Source organism: Sus scrofa, chromosome 9 (genome assembly GCF_054392235.1).
Source record: "Sus scrofa isolate SSC_HxYL_T2T_F1_AM1 chromosome 9, Sscrofa_HxYL_maternal_Yorkshire_Landrace_v2.0, whole genome shotgun sequence".
Lineage (NCBI taxonomy): Eukaryota > Metazoa > Chordata > Mammalia > Artiodactyla > Suidae > Sus > Sus scrofa.
In genome coordinates this window covers 36733258-36749642 of record NC_139391.1, presented here as the reverse complement: position 1 = coordinate 36749642, position 16385 = coordinate 36733258, and the positions used below count along the sequence as shown (strand labels likewise).

At 37.1% G+C, this 16385-nt stretch overlaps 1 protein-coding gene across 8 annotated transcripts in view; it reads left to right on the top strand.

Moving 5' to 3' along the window:
• Positions 1-16385, top strand: part of NPAT (nuclear protein, coactivator of histone transcription) — a 65761-nt gene that overhangs the window by 902 nt on the left and 48474 nt on the right. The window lies entirely within an intron of this gene.

Below are 16385 nucleotides of genomic sequence, written 5' to 3'. Positions count from 1 at the left end.
CATAAAGCTTAAAACTCGAGCCAGTGATTTACAGGCATCGTATGTAAATGGTAAACATCTGTAATGAAACTTCCCATGGAATCTACAGCCATTACTTTATTGTCACAAAATCCCATTTCTTACTACTTTTTAAAGAACTCAGCCCTGCCCCTCCCCTCCAGTGGCTTTCGTGCACAGGTTTCTGATAAGTACATTTTACAGAAAACATTAGAGGGTAATCTGTTTTTGGAGAAAATAGTGACTTATACTAGTATTTTGTTAATGTTTGATTAATACTTTGCCGAGTTTATCAGAACTAAATATCAACAGTTAACTTCTATATCTTAGAGAAAAAGCCATTTCTCTTGTAATTATGTGCAAACAGATCCAAAGTAGACTTGCACAAATTCATAATAACATTGACATACTTTATTTTTCACTCTATACAAATTGTTTGCTTAAGGATTTTTTGAGTTTTGGGGGTTTGGTAATCCAGTTGAGTTTCAGTAACTATAGCCTTTAGGGTTTTTCACCCTTAGCACTATTGACATTTAAGGCCAAATAATTATTTATAATGGGGAGCTATCCTGTACATTGTGGAATGTTTAGCCGCATCCTTGGCTTCGATCCATTAGATGCCAGTAGGACCCCAGTCCCGGTCTCCACCCACTCGTGGCAACAAAATTAGTGTCCAGATATTGCCACTTATGCTCCCTGGAGGGGAAGAATCACTGAACCTAAGAAAGTAGTTTGGGAGTTCCTGTCGTGGCTCAGCAGAAACAAATCTGACTAGTATCCATGAGGACGCAGGTTCCATCCCTGCCCTTGCTCAGTGGGTTAAGGATCTGGCATTGCAGTGAGCTGTGGTATAGGCCCCAGACGTGGCTCAGATCTGGTGTTGCTGTGGCTGCAGCATATGCCAGCAGCTACAGCTCCCGTTCAACCCCTAACCTAGAAATTTCCATATGCCACGGATGTGACCCTAAAAAGACCAAAAAAAAGAAAGCTGTATGATTTTTCTGTAGAAGCAATGCTGAGTAGGTATGTTATGAGCCACATGGGAAGTCCAGGAAAGCTGTATGATTTTCTAACTGGAATAATTTATAGCAAACTTGTTAGTATTTATTCTCCACAAATTAGCTGCTTTCCTAGACTTCCTCCTTCTTTTAATGGATTAAAAACCACAGTCATCGTTTCTTATCCCTAAATTCTTAGTTGTCATTCACATTTCATGAATATGTGAGATAGGCCTCACAATATGTCTCCCATTACTTCTCTTTTGGACTGTTGTCGTGGCTTCTCATGTAGTTGTGGAATTCATCTTACCTACTGTTAGAAAAGTCTGCATAAAACATCCGCACTACACCTCCTATTCTGAAAGTTGAAAGGTTTGTGCACTTACCAACAATTTCAGGTTACACGAAGGAATATGTAATGTGAAAAAAAGTAATCTCACGCTCACCCTTCTTATTGTTTCTTTTAGCATTATCATATCAGCACAAAGATCTGTGATCACAAAACTTAGTGGCTTAAAATATTAACAGTTTAGTTATTTGCTCATGATTCTGTCAGTACTCCCTCCCCATCTTTAGCGCCTCTCATTATTGCCCTCTTCATCATGTTCTTTCAGCAAATCTTTGGGTACTTAGTGTGTTTTGGGCACTGTGCCAAATTCTAGAAATAGAGTTTTCCCCTTAGAGTTTTACTTTAAATTTTTTTAAATGATTTTTATTTTTTCCATTATAGTTGGTTTACAGTGTTCTGTCAATTTTCTACTGTACAGCAAAGTGACCCAGTCACACACACATATACATTTTTTTCTCACATCATTCTCCATCACGCTCCATCCCAAGTGATTAGGTAAAGTTCCCAGTGCTGTACAGCAGGATCTCATTGATTATCTATTCCAAATGCAATAGTTTGCGTCGTCTGTCAACCCCGGATTCCCCTTAGAATTTACATACTTAGGTTTTGTACCCTTACCCACCCACACCAAACACTTTCCTAGACCCCACCTCACATGCTCTGTGTTAACCTCTCACAAGACAAATTTTTTCAAAGAACAATAAGCTCCACTTGGTTGCTCTATTTCCTCACCTACTGCACTGACTTTTGTACCTCACCCACCACTTCCACTTAAACAGCCTTTGCTACTCAGCTATAACCAACTGTTGACTTACTGGAATTTCTTTAAATATTGCACAGGCCAAGATACATCAAAGTGTTGTTTTTTGCCTCTGGGCTACCAGTTTCATTTTTATCAGTGTATCATACAAGGTGCTCAGTGGAACTGATCCTACCAGCATCTCCTCGATCTCAACTTCTCAACATCTGCCCCATGATCCAGGCATACCAAACTATTTGCAGTTTCTCCAAATACTCAAGTAGTCTATTCCCTCTTCCCACCGTGTTTTTCTTCCTGTCATCCTAGTAAGTTTGTATTTAAGTTTCAGGTCAAATGTAATCTCTGAAACTTCATCCAGCAGGTACAGTTAGTTCTTTCTCCCATTGCTCCCATGGCATTGTAGATTACTTCTGTCATTCCTTTACCATGTTTTATGGGCACTGTGTGTTTACTTGTTTTTTAATAAAACATAATAAAATTAATCATTTTAGCCATTTTTACAGTTCTTTGGCATTAAGTACAATCACGTTGTTTTGTAACCATCACCGACATTCACCTGTGGAACATCTTCATTTTCCCAAACCGAAACTTACTCACTTTTTTGTCCTGTTCAGTATCTGAGATTAATGAACAGGCTTCTGTTCTGTTGAAATTCTCTTGTGGTGCAGCAGGTTAAGGATCTAACATTATCACTGCAGTTCCTTGGGTTGATGCTGTGGCTTGGATTCAGTCTCTGGCCTGGGAATTTCCACATACTTCGGACACAGCCAAAAAAAAAAGAATAATTGTGGGAGCTCCCAAACTACCTACAAAGATTATGTGCAGGTAGGGCATTTTTTTTGTGGGTAAAGTGTCCAGAATCTTCTTTAGAATTACTAATTAGATTTGTTCTGTTCTGAGTGAGTCAGCATCCATGCAGGAAAAACAAACTAATCTGAGTATTTAACATGGAGGGATTTAATGAGGGAATTGGTTACACTGGTGATAGAAAAGCTAAGACAAGCAGCTTACGTGAGCCAACTCAGAGGGTAGCAACAGCAGGAAGCCACTGTGGTAATCCGGAGGACAGAGAGAGATGAAACAACTCAGAGATGGATCTCACTGTGTGAAAGCTGGAGAGTAGACCTGTCTGATGAGGGAGCAGCAGTAGTAGAGAAGATTCTACCAGGGTAAAGAGGGAATGGGAGAAATAAAACACGGCTCGTTATGACTGCCCTCTAGTCTCCCACTGGTGCTTCCCAGTGATTGAATCCAGCCAGAAACTAGCTGATGTGGATGGAGCCTAGGAAATTGCCTGCATGGGAACAGGTTTCCTGTCCTACAGTGCAGAGTCCTACAGTGCAGAGCAGGAGAAAGAGGAAGAGTAGATTTGAAGGAAACAGCCAGGACAGGCTGAAGAGCCACTGCTTCTATTCACATATCATTAAGACATAAATCTTTAATAAGCATTTACGAAAGTGTAGCTTGTGATCATGACATTCCTTTTTGTCTACTGAATAATGTCTGTCATTTATTCAGATTCTATCACTCATAATGTCATTGCTGACATTTATAGTATTTTATGATCCTTAACCATTCTCTCTTTTATTTAATCTCCAACTGTTCTCCATCACACACCCTTGCTTCATTGAAACCAGGCATGTTCTTCAAACATGCTCCATATATGCCTTCCATTAGCTCTTCTGGGATTCCCCAGCTATCCTTCAAGACTCGTTTCTTCCTTGAAACATGCATAATATTCCCCAAGTCTAATATACTTTTTCTAGCCCCTATGAAGTAAGTCCAGTTATCCTACCACCTTTGCTTTGTATTGCAATTAATTGCATGTATATCTTCTGTGTCCTTATAGATCATAGCTTATTTATAGAGAGATTTTGTCTTTGTTATTTGTGGATCTAGTAATATAGGGCACTGAAAATTCAAGTCTTCCTGAGAATTATGTACATTTTTAAAGAATCATTAAACTACTGATATTTCTAGGAAATTATTAAAGTATGTGAAGGAAATATTTTCAGGTAACAGGATTTGCTCTCTTGCTTTCTTCATCAGGCACCTCTCTTTTCCTCTCTATAAATGGGAGGAAGAGAGGACAGACTCTAGGCATCCCAATTCCTGAAATTCAGAAACCCTAGATAAAGTCAGGATTTTGTCTTTCCTTTTTCCAATTATGTTTCCCTTTCAGTCTATTTTGTTGCTCATTACTACCTCCACTGAAAAGCAGGCTGAAGACAGTATTATATAGAGAAAAAAGGAAATTCAGACATACTTTCTTATCTATTTGAACATTGTTCATTAAGTTTACACAAAAGATAGTTATTTTATTCTAAAGGGGTTTTTTTAGGAATAAAAAGGAGATAACTAATTTTTATTTAAGAGTAACTATTTGTGTATTATTATTGTAATAAAAGATACTGTATTTTCATTGTAACATTTTGGATTTAGAATCGTTTGTGCCTGAAGTTTCCCTTATTATTCTGATTGAGAATTGCTTGCAATCAGGTACTTAATGATGATAAATAAGCTTTTTTTTAGGGCCGCAGGTGAGGCATATAGAGATTCCCAGGCTAGGGGTCCAATCGCAGCTATAGCTGCCGGCCTACACCAGAGCCACAGCAATGGATAAATATGCTTTTTTAGGCAAATAGTTGGTTAACTGTATATGTAAGAAATAAACATGAAAGCAGGCAACTGTTGCTTTACCACATTGTTTTGGAACCACTTGGACAAAAAGTAAAGCAAAATACATTAAGTCTAAGCTAAGATGTGAATTCTAGATAGCCCAAAGTTAAAGAGCAAAGGAGATATATCTCAGATATTGCTACTTAAAGATGTGTCATAACTTTTAAACACCTTTCATAGAAGCAGTCTGTCCTTTTAACAAAGCCTTTTCTCAAGTGTATACCATACAAAAGTATAATGTCTTATGAGAAGCTATAAACTATCTAGTCTTAGATATTCTTTCTCAGGGTATGCTGGCACAGATGACCATATTTTTCTGAGAAAGTTTAACTGTATATCACTGTTTCTCGCATTGTTTCTCAAACTTTTTTTCTCTATACCCTTAGGAAGTATTTTTAGACTTTTTTCCTAATTGCCTCCCGTACATGAAACTTTAATGTTGCAAATATTACCATTTATATATTTTATGTATACATTCTCCTCCTTGCCCAGTACCAGTTTTCACCCCCTTAGGGCTATGTCATTCTTTCTCAGAATACTTTGTCTAGAGGAAAGCAGTCTACTTTAAGAAATTAGATTTCATACCATCACCTATTAGAAGTCCCAGTGGTTATTAATAATACATCTGGGGTGATTTGTACTTTTAAAACTTTCTGCTATGAAAAGAAACTAGTTTGAGTCTTCAATTTAAATCTTGAAGCATATAAAGAAAAGGCTTTGGCATTTCCGTCATTGCTCAGTGGTTAATGAATCCGACTAGGAACCATGAGGTTGCAGGTTTGATCCCTGACCTTGCTCAGTGGGTTAAGGATCCGGTGTTGCCATGAGCTGTGGTGTAGGTCACAGACACGGCTCGGATCCCGATAGTTGCTGTGGCTCTGGAGTAGGCCTGTGGCTACAGCTCTGATTAGACCCCTAGCCTGGGAACCTCCATATGCCCCGGGAGCAGCCCCAGAAAAGGCAAAAAGACAAAAAAAGAAGAAAGAAAGAAAACGTTTCAACTTCCCTGATTCCCGCTAATGGTTTATACACATTTAAAATTCTAAATTCATGAAATCCTTGTGGCAGCTGGCTTTCAATGGAACTGTCAGAAAGCTAATCATCATAAAAAATGATTTATTTTCAGCTGGCTATAATTGTATAGGGGCTTATATTGAGTTGTTTATTTATGAAAAAAGAAGGAAAATAGCAGTCCATTTTTGATCTACCTAATTTTGCATCTGAAGTGATTTCATATTTTCAATGATGGGGATATTGAAGTAGTAGAATCTGAAATAAAAGGTTTCTTCTGGTTTCTAAATTCTTTTTCACACTCCAAGGACACTGTCTTTGTTTTTTTTTGTTAGTGGTGGTGGTGGTGGGTTTTTTTGGGGTTTTTTGTTTTTGTTTTTTTAATCCTGCTTTTGTTTTTCCCTTAGCAAGAGGTTGGAAAACTGATTTATCAACTATGACTACAAACTGGTGAATTGGTTCCCTAATCCCAGCTAAGGCATTCTCTAAAACAGGATGATAATTTCCTTGCCCTTTTTCTTTTTTTTGCTCTTTTGTCTTTTTAGGGCCGAACTCGTGATATATGGAGGTTCCCAGGTTAGGGGTCAAATCGGAGCTATAGCCACTGACCTACGCCACAGCTACAGCCACGCGGGATATGAGCTGTGTCTGCAACCTACACCACAGCTCACGGCAACACTGGATCCTTAACCCACTGAGTGAGGCCAGGGATCAAACCTGAGTTGGGTTCGTTAACCACGGAGCCACGACTGGAACTTTGCTCTCTTCTTTTTATAACCCTCATACATAATAATTTTCTAGGCCCTCTCAGTTTTTTGACCTACAGGGCCTGGCTAGTTAAAGATATCATTCCAGGTGAAGAGGGTAGAACTTTATAAGGTTGGAAAATGTCTTAGTAATAGTTGTTTTAGTAGTTAAATATTTATTGACTATTATACTAACACTGAGGTAATTATACTGCAAAGGGAATATAGTATCTGATAGTAGGAATATGGTACATAGTGTGAGGATTCAAAAAAAAATTCTCTGAAGAATTGATATTATACTAGACCTGAAGAATGAGTGGCAATTAGCTACCCTAAGAAAAGATAAGCTGCCCAAGCAAAGGCAATAGAGTATATAGTGGCCTTGAAATAATAGCAATTTGTGGCATTGAAAGACTAGTTTGGCTAGGAGAGATGGAGTGACAAGACATAAAACTAAACAGGTTATTAGGATATAAAACAAGTAGAGCTTTATGTAGCACATTAAGGATTTAGGATTATAAGTTTTTATTGAGATACAATTCATATACTACAAAGTTTAAAATTTAGTAGTTTTTAGTACATGTTGTGCTTCCATCACCATTATCTTAATTCCAGAACATTTTCATCATCCCAGAAAGAAACCATTTGCAATCACTCCCAATTTCTTCCTTTTCCCATCTGCTGGCAACCACTAATCTACTTTTTGTCTATAGATTCACATAGTCTGGACATTTCATATAAATGTGAGTATATAATACGTAGTCCTTCTGTCTGGCTTCTCAAATTTAATCTTTTCAAGATTCATCCATGTTTTAACAAGTATAGATAGTACTTATGGCTGAATAACTTTCCATTTTATGATTATACTGCATTTTGTCCATTCATTCATGGACATGTAGATTATTTGTTTGGCCATGTGATTTCAGTTCTTTTAGATATATTCCTAGGAGTGAAACTGCTTGATTGTATGGTAATTCTGTGTTTACTGTTTTTGAGAACTTGATAAATGGTTTTCCAAAGTGGTTGTACCATTTTATGTTCCCACTAGCAATATATGAGGTTTTCAGTTTCTCCACATTTTTGCCAGTCATCCTATTGTCTATCTTTTAATTGCAGGTATCCTAGTGCGTATGAATTAGTGTCTTATTGTGTTTTGATTTTCATTTTCCTAATGACCAGTGATGTTGAGTCTCTTTTCATGTGCCTATTAGCAGTTTGTTATCATTGGGTAAAGGTCTGTTCAGGTTTTCTTTCCATGTTTTAAATTTAGGTTATTTGTCTTGTTATTATCATGTTGTAGGAATTCCTTCTGGATTCTAGTCCCTTATCAGATATATCATTCACCAATATTTTCTTCCAGATGCCTGATCTTAACCCACTGTGCCAGGCCAGGGATTGAACCTGCATTCCAGCATTCCCAAAACACCCCCGATCCCATTGTGCCACAGTGGGAACCCCCCCTTTTCACTTTCTTGATAGTATCTTTAGAAGCTTTAATTTTAATTAAGTTCAGTTTAACTATTTTCTCCTTTGGTTGCTTGTTCTTTCAATGTCATTTCTATGAAACCATTGCCTAATCAAAGGTCAAAAATCAAAGATTTACACCTGTGTTTTTTCCTAAAAGTTATCATTTTTGGTCTCATAGTTAGGTCTTTGATTTATTTTGAGTTACTTTTCTATTAACATGAAGAAAGGGTCCAGCTTCATTCTTTTGTATGTGGATATCCAGTTGTCCCAGCACCAGCTGGGAAAAGACTTCTTTTCCCCGTCAAACTGATGTGGCACTTTTTTAAAAGATTAGTGGACCATAAAAGCCTAGATTGTTAATTTTGTTCCGTTGACCTACATGTCTTTTCTTATGCCAGTACACATTACCTTGTAGCTTTGTAATATTTTAAAATGGGTATGAGTCCTCCAGCTTTTTCATTTTCAAGATTTTATTTTTGCATTCTAGGGCCCCACCTGCAGCATATGGAAGTTCCTAGGCTAGGGGTCAAATCAGAGCTGAAACTGCCTGCCACAGCCACAGCCACACCTGATCCAAGTTGCGACTATGACCTGTTCACAGCAATGCAAGGTCCTTAACCCACTGAGCCACAACAGGAACTCTTGGTTTTCAAGATTGTTTGGCTATTCTGGGTCCCTTGTATTTCCTTACAGATTTGGGGATCAGTTTATTAATTTCTGCAAAAAAAGACAGTGGGATTTGATAGGATTGTGTTTATGTAGGTCAGCTTTGGGAGTATTGCTGCCTTAAAAGTATTAACTCTACTAGTCCATGTACCCAAGATATCCTTCCATTTAGTCTTCAATATCTTTCAGTGTTTTCTAGTTTTTAGTATAATCTTAGAGTTATTTTGTTAAACTTATTTCTAAATATTCTTTTTAATGCTATTGTAAATATAACTGCTTTCTTAATTTCATTTTTGGATTGCTCAGTTGCCCCGTATTGATATACAGTTGATTTCTGTGTGTTCAACTTGTACCTTGCAGCCTTACTAAAGTCATTTATTGGCTTTAGTAGTTTTTTGTAAGTGTGCATGGATTCCTTAAAACTTTCTATATGGGACATCGTCTCATCTTCAAGTTAGAGATATTTGACTCTTTCCTTTCCAATCTGGATGCTTTTTATTTCTGTTTCTTTCCTAATTGCCCAGGCTAGAACTTTTAGTGCAATGTTGAATAGAAGTGGTAAGAGCAGACATCTTTGTCTTGTCCCTGATCTTGTGGGGAGGTTTTTGGGGTTTTTTTTACCATTGAATATGGTATTTGCTGTGGAATTTTCATAAGTGCCTCTATCAGATTTAAGAAATTACTCTCTATTTCTTATGCTTTTATCATAAAAGTGTATTAGATTTTGTCACATGTTTTTCTGAATCTGTTGAAATGGTAATGTGATTTTTGCCCTTTATTCTATTAATATAATACATTACATTGATTTACTTTTGTTTTATTGAATGAACCTTAGATTTCTGGCACAGTCATCTGGTCATGGTGTATAATCATTTTTAAATGTCACTGGATTTAGTTTGCTAGTATTTTGTTGAGAATTATTGTATCTACATTTTCATAAGGGATATTGATGTCTAGTTTTCTTATGAATGTGTCTGGATTTAGTATCAAGTTATTGACCTCAGAGAATGAAATGAGGAGTCCACATTTTTTGTTAAAAGAGCTTGTGAAAAATTGACGTTAATTCTTCTTTCAGTTTTTAGTAGGATTTACCAGTTAGGAAAGCCATTTGTTCCTAGGCTTCTCTTTGTGGAAAGTTTCTTTATTACAATTCAATCTCTTGTTTTAGATCTATTCACATTTTCTATTTCTTCTTGAGTCAGTTTAATTAATAAGTTTATGTATTTCTAGGAATTAGCCATTTTACATTGCCTTTCTAAATTGTTAGCGTATAACTCTTCATAGTATTCCTTTATACTCCTATTATTTCTGGAAAGTAGATGGTAATGTCCCCATATTTCCTGATTTTAGCAATTTGAGTCTTCTTTCTATTTTTTTTCTTGAACACTCTCGCAGAATATTTATCAATTTTGTTGATCTTTTCAGAGAACCAACTTTTGGTTTCATTGATTTTTCTGTTTTTTAATTCTCTTATTTGTTTCTACTCTGTTATTTCCTTCAGGTTTAGTTTGCTCAATGTTTAATTTCTGGTTTCTTAAAAGTACAGGGATAGGTTATTGATTTGTAATCTTTTTAATATATCTGTAAATAGACAAATATGTACTGCTTTAGCTGCATCACATAAGTTTTGGAATATTGTGTTTTTAATTTATCTTAAAATTTTCTACTTATTAATTCTTTGACCTTTTGATTATTTAGGAGAGTTTTGAATTTTCTACATTTCCTATTGTTTCTGATTTCTCGTTTCATTCTAGTTTGTCAAACAGCATACTGTATGTGTCAGTCTCTTTTTTCATTATTAAGACTTGTTTTATGTCCTAATATATAGTTTATCCTGAAGAATGTTCATGTGCACTTTAGAAAAATGTAAATTCTGCTCTTGTCAGGTGGAGTGTACTATATGACTGTCTGTTAAGTCTAGTAGGTTTATAGTTTTCATGTCTTATATTTCCTTGTTGATCTTCTATTGGTTTATTGTTAAAAATGGGATATTGAAGACTATAATTCTTATTGTTGAATTGTCACGTTTCTGCCTCTACTGTTAATTTCTGCATCTTTTTTTTTTTTTTTTTGCTTTTTAGGGCCACTCCCATGGCAAATGGAAGTTCCCAGCCTAGGGTCTAATCAGAACTGCAGCTGCCAGCCACGTCTATAACCTACACCACAGCTCACGGCAACACCAGGTCCTTAACCCACTGAGCGAGGCCAGGAATCAAACCCACAACCTCATGGTTTCTAGTAGGATTCGTTTCTGCTGTGGTGGGACGGGAACTCCTATTTCTACATCATGTTTTGTGGAACTCTTGTTGGGTGCCTTGTGCTTATAACTGCTATTTTTTTGCCATTGTCTTTGCCTCTAGTAACAATGTTTGTCTTAATGTCCACTTGTCTAATATTAATACAACCTCTCCAGCTGTCATCTTTTTACATCCTTTTATTTTCAACTAACTTGTGTTTAACTTAAAATGTGTCTGTTGTTAAGAGCAAGTAGTTGGGTCATTTTTAGTCATCCTGTGAGTCTCTGCCTTTTAATTAAGTGCTTTATTCCATTACCATTAAATGTAAATACTGAAAAGGTATGGATTTTGTCTGCCATTTAATTATTTGTAGTCTCTATATTTTCTTTGTTCTATTTCTTTTATATTGCCTTTTTTGTGTTGAATAGGTCCAATTTAACATTCTAATTTCATTACTGTTTCCTTTATTTTTTTATGTTTGAGTTATTTTCTTAGTGATTATAGTTGAAACAATTCTGTTTAGATTAATATCAACTTAATTTCTTAGTATGTTAAAAATGCTGTACCTTTATAACTCCATTTTCTTTCTCTTTCTGCAGTTTTTTTCTTGTTGATTTCTAGTCTTATAGCATTGTGGTCGGAAAAGATGTTTGATATGATTTGAATTTTCTTAAAGTTACCGAGGTTTGATTTGTAGCCCAGGATGAGATCAATCTTAGACAGTGTTCCATGTGCACTTGAGAAGAATGTATATTCTGCTGCTTTTGGATGGAATGTCCTATAAATATCTGTTAAGTCCATCTGGTCTGATGCTTCATTCAGGGCCTTTGTTTCCTTATTGATAATTCTGTCTGGATGATTTTTACATTGCTCTAAGAGGGGTGTTAAAGTTTCCCACTATGATTATGTTATTGTCGATTCCTCCTTTTAAGGTTGTTAGCAGTTGCCTTATATGTTGTGGTGAACCTATGTTGGGTGCATAGATATTTAAAATTGTTATATCTTCTTCTCAGATTGATCCTTTGATCATTAGGTAGTGACCTTCCTTGTAGCTTAAAATATTCTTCATTTTAAAGTCTATTTTGTCTGATATGAGTATTGCTACTCCAGCTTTCTTTTGATTCCCATTTGCATGGAATATTTTCTTCCATCCTCTCACTTTCCATTTGTATGTGTCCCTAGAAGTGAAGTGGGTCTCTTGAAGACAGCATATATATGGGTCTTGTTTTTGTATCCATTCAGCCAATCTGTGTGTTTTGGTTGGGGTGTTTATTCCATTAACATTTAAGGTAATTATTGATATGTATGTTCTTATTGCCATTTTATTAATTGTTTTGGATTTGTTTTTGTTGCTCTTTTTTCTTCCCTTATTCTCTTGTTCTCTCCTCTTGTGGTTTGATGACTATGTTTAGTGTTGTATTGGAGTTGATTTTTCTTATTTGTGTATTAATTGTAGATTTTTGGTTTGCATTCATTCTGAAGTTTTGATATGAGTCTATGTATATAAGAGATTGTTTTAAGTTATTGTTCTCTTACTTGCAAGTTCATCTCCAGTGTCCTGCATTTGTACCCACTTTTTCTCACTATTTCTGATTTTGGTGGCATAATTATGTGTAGATGATTTTGTATCTTTATGTATACTTTTACTGGCAAGCCTTGTCATTTGTGGTATTTCTGTTTCTGGTTGCGGCCTTTTCTTTTCTGCCTAGAGAAGTTCCTTTAGTATTTGTTGTAAAGCTGGTTTAGTGTTGCTGAATTCTCTTAGCTTTTGCTTATCTGTGTAGGTTTTTTGTTTTTTTTTTTTTTTTTTTTTTTTTTTTTTTTTTTTTTTTGTCTTTTTAGCTATTTCTTGGGCCGCTCCCGTGGCATATGGAAGTTCCCAGGCTAGGGGTCCAGTCGGAGCTGTAGCCACCAGCCTACACCAGAGCCACAGCAACAGGGGATCCAAGCCACATCTGCAACCTACACCACAGCTCGTGGCAACACCGGATCGTTAACCCACTGAGCAAGGGCAGGGACCAAACCCGCAACCTCATGGTTCCTAGTCAGATTCGTTAACCACTGGGCCCGATGGGAACTCCTGTGTAGGTTTGGATTTCTCCTTCAAATCTGAATGAGAGCCTCACTGGGCAAAGTAATCTTGGTTGGAGGTTTTTTCCTTTCATCACGTGAAGTATATCATGCCATTCCTTTCTGGCCTGCAAAGTTTCTGCTGAAAAATCTGTCAATAACCTTATTGGGGTTCCCTTGTATGTTATTTGTTTCTTTTCCCTAGCTGCTTTCAATATTTTCTCTTTGTCTTTAATTTTGGTCAGGTTGATTAATATATCTCTCGGTGTATTCCTCCTTGGGTTTATTTTATATGGTACTTATTGCACTTCCTGGATTTGAGTGAGGGGTTCCTTTCCCATGTTGGGGAAGTTTTCGGCTATTACCTCTTTGAATATCTTTTCTTTCTCTCTCTTCTTCTGGCATCCCTGTAATACAGAATTTGGTACCTTTAACCTTGTCCCAGAGTTCTCTGAGACTCTCTTCATTTGTTTTCAATCTTTTTTCTCTTTTCTTTTCTGCATCCATAACTTCCACTAATCTGTCCTCCACCTCGCTTATTTGTTCTGCTTCCTGTACTCTGCTGTTGGCTGCTTCTAATGAATTTTTTGTTTCAGTTATTGTATTTTGCATCTCTTCTTGCTTAAGTTTTATATCTTGTATCTCTTTGCTCAGTGTTTCCTGTAAGTTATCCATCTTTGCCTCCAGTTTCTTTCCAATGTCTTGCATCATCTTCAGCATCAACAGTCTAACGTCTTTTTCCTGGAGGCTGAGAATCTCCTGATCACTTAGCTGTTTTTCTGGGGTTTTTTCTTTCTCCCTCATCTGAGTTATAGTTCTCTGTCTTTTCATTTTTATAGGTTTTTGGTGTGGTATCTTTTTTGCAGACAATAGAATTGTAGCCTCTCTTACTTCTGGTGTCTGCCCCCCTTGTGGCTGAAGTTGGTGTGGGGGCTTGCTGTAGGCTTCCTGATGGGAGGGACTGATGCCTGTGCACTGGTAGGTGGAGCTGATTCCTGTCCCTCTGGTGGGTGGGGCTTTGTCTCCGGATGGGATTAGAGGCAACTGTGTGTCCAAGGGGTCTTTAGCCAGCCTGTTTACTGATGGGCAGGGCTTTGCTCCCACCTGGATTGTTGTTTGCCCTGGGGCTTCTCAGTGCTGATGGGTGGAGCCAGACTTTCCCAAAATGCCCACCTCCAGAGAAAGGCATGGGCTGCTGAATATTCCCAAGAGCTTTGCTTTCAATGTCCTTCCCCTACAACAAGCCACATTCACCCCTGTTTTCCCAGGAGGTCCTCCAAGAACTGCAGTCAGGTTTGACCCAGATTCCTATGGAGACTTTGCTTTGCCCTGGAACCCAGTGCACGTGGAAGTCTGTGTGCGCCTTTTAAGATCAGGGTTTCTGTTTCCCCCAATCCCGTGGACCTCCTGTGCACAAGCCCCACTAGCCTTCAATGCCAGATGCTCCAGGGGCTCTTTCTCCTAGTGCCAGGTCCCCACAAGTAGGGGTTTGATGTGGGACTCAGAACTCTCACTGCTGTAGGTTAGCTCTGTGATACAGTTACTTTCCAGTCTTTGGGGTTTGCCACCCAGGAGGTATCTGCCCCTCCTGTCTCTTGATGTGGCCTCCTCTTTGTCTTCTGGAGTAGGATATCTTTTTGAAAGTTACTGGTCCTTTTGGTTGAAGATTGCTTGGTACTTGGTTGTAAATTTTGTTGTTTTTAGGAGAGAAGTTGAGCTCCAGTCCTTCTATTCCATCATCTCAATCCCATCCCCTTTCTCTTTTTGCTTATAAGATCATATAAATTATATCTTCATACATTGTATGCCCATCAACGCAGATTTATAGTTATTACTGTACGCAGTTGTATTTTAAAGCAGAGAAGAGGGGGAAAAAAAGATTTAAAAATAAAAAAATCATTTATTCTGTTTTAGTCTTATCTGTTTTAGTCTTTACCAGCACTCATAATTTTTTTAGGGTGGATTTGACTTAACGTCTAGTGTGCTTTTATTTTAGCCTGAAGGACTCCTTTTAATATTTCATATAAGGCAAATGTATTAGCAGCATGTCAGTTTTTTTATTCTGGGAGTATCTTGGTTTCTTCATTTTGAAGGAGTTTTGCTAGATGTAGAATTCTTGGTTAACTTTTTTTTTGGTGGAAGTTTTGTTTTATTATTTTTTATTATTTTATTTTATTTTTGCCTTTTGGGGCCACACTTGTGGCATATGGAGGTTCCCAGGCTAGGGGTCGAATTGGAGCTGCAGCTGCCAGCCTACACCACAGCTCACGACAACACCAGATCCTTAACCCACTGAGCGAGACCAGGGATCAGACACGCAACCTCACAGTTCCTAGTCAGATTCGTTTCCCCTGCGCCATGATGGGAACTCTGGTCAACTTTTTTTTAATCGGCACTTTCAGTATGTCACCTCACTGCCTCTGGCCTTCATGACTTCTAATGAGAACTCACCTGTAAAACTTACAGATCATCTGTTGTCTGTGATGAGCCATTTTCCATTGTCAGGAGTCTTACATTGTCTTTTAACAGTTTGATTATGATGGGCCTAGCTCTGGTTCTCTTTAAGTTTATCCTACTTGGAATTTTTTGAGTTTCCTGAATAACTAGATTAATTTTAGTTTCCAAAAATTGTAGATGTTCTCAGACATTTCTTCGGATATTCTTTCTACCCTTTTCTGTGTCTCACTTCCTTCCAGGGTTCCCAGAATATATGCTTACATTGGTACATTTGATGATGTTTCACAGGTCTCTGAGATTCTGTTCACTTTCATCATTTTGTTGTTATTTCTGTTCCTCAGGCTGGATAATCTCATTAGAGCTATATTCAAGTGCACTGATTCTTTGACCTGTTTCCTCAAATCTGCTATTTATTTCCAAATTTTGTACTTCAGTTATTACATTTTTGAAACTCCAGGATTGCTACTTGGTTTTTTCTCATTCTCTTTTATTTCTTTTTGATGAGACGTTCTCATAATTTTGTTTAGATGTTTAGGCATGGTTTTCTTCAGTTCTCTGACCTTATTTAAAATAGCTGACTTTAAAGTCTTAAGTCTAATGCCTTGGCTTCCTCAATGACAGTTTCTAGTGACTGCATTTTTTTCCCTAGTTTATTAGCCATACTTTCTTTTTTCTCTGCATTCTGAAAACTGAACATTTTAAATAATATGGCGTAACAACTCATAATCAGGGTCTCTTCTCCATGTTTATTATAGCTCTTTATTGTTATTTTAGCAATTAATTTCCTGAATTAATTATATACAGTATGTATTCTTTGAGTTTACATTCTGTGATTGGACAATGATTTCCTTAAATGTTTGGAGTCAGGGAGTTCCCACTGTGGGAACGAATCAGACTAGTATACATGAGGATGCAGATTCAATCCCTGGCCTCACTCAGTGGGTTAAG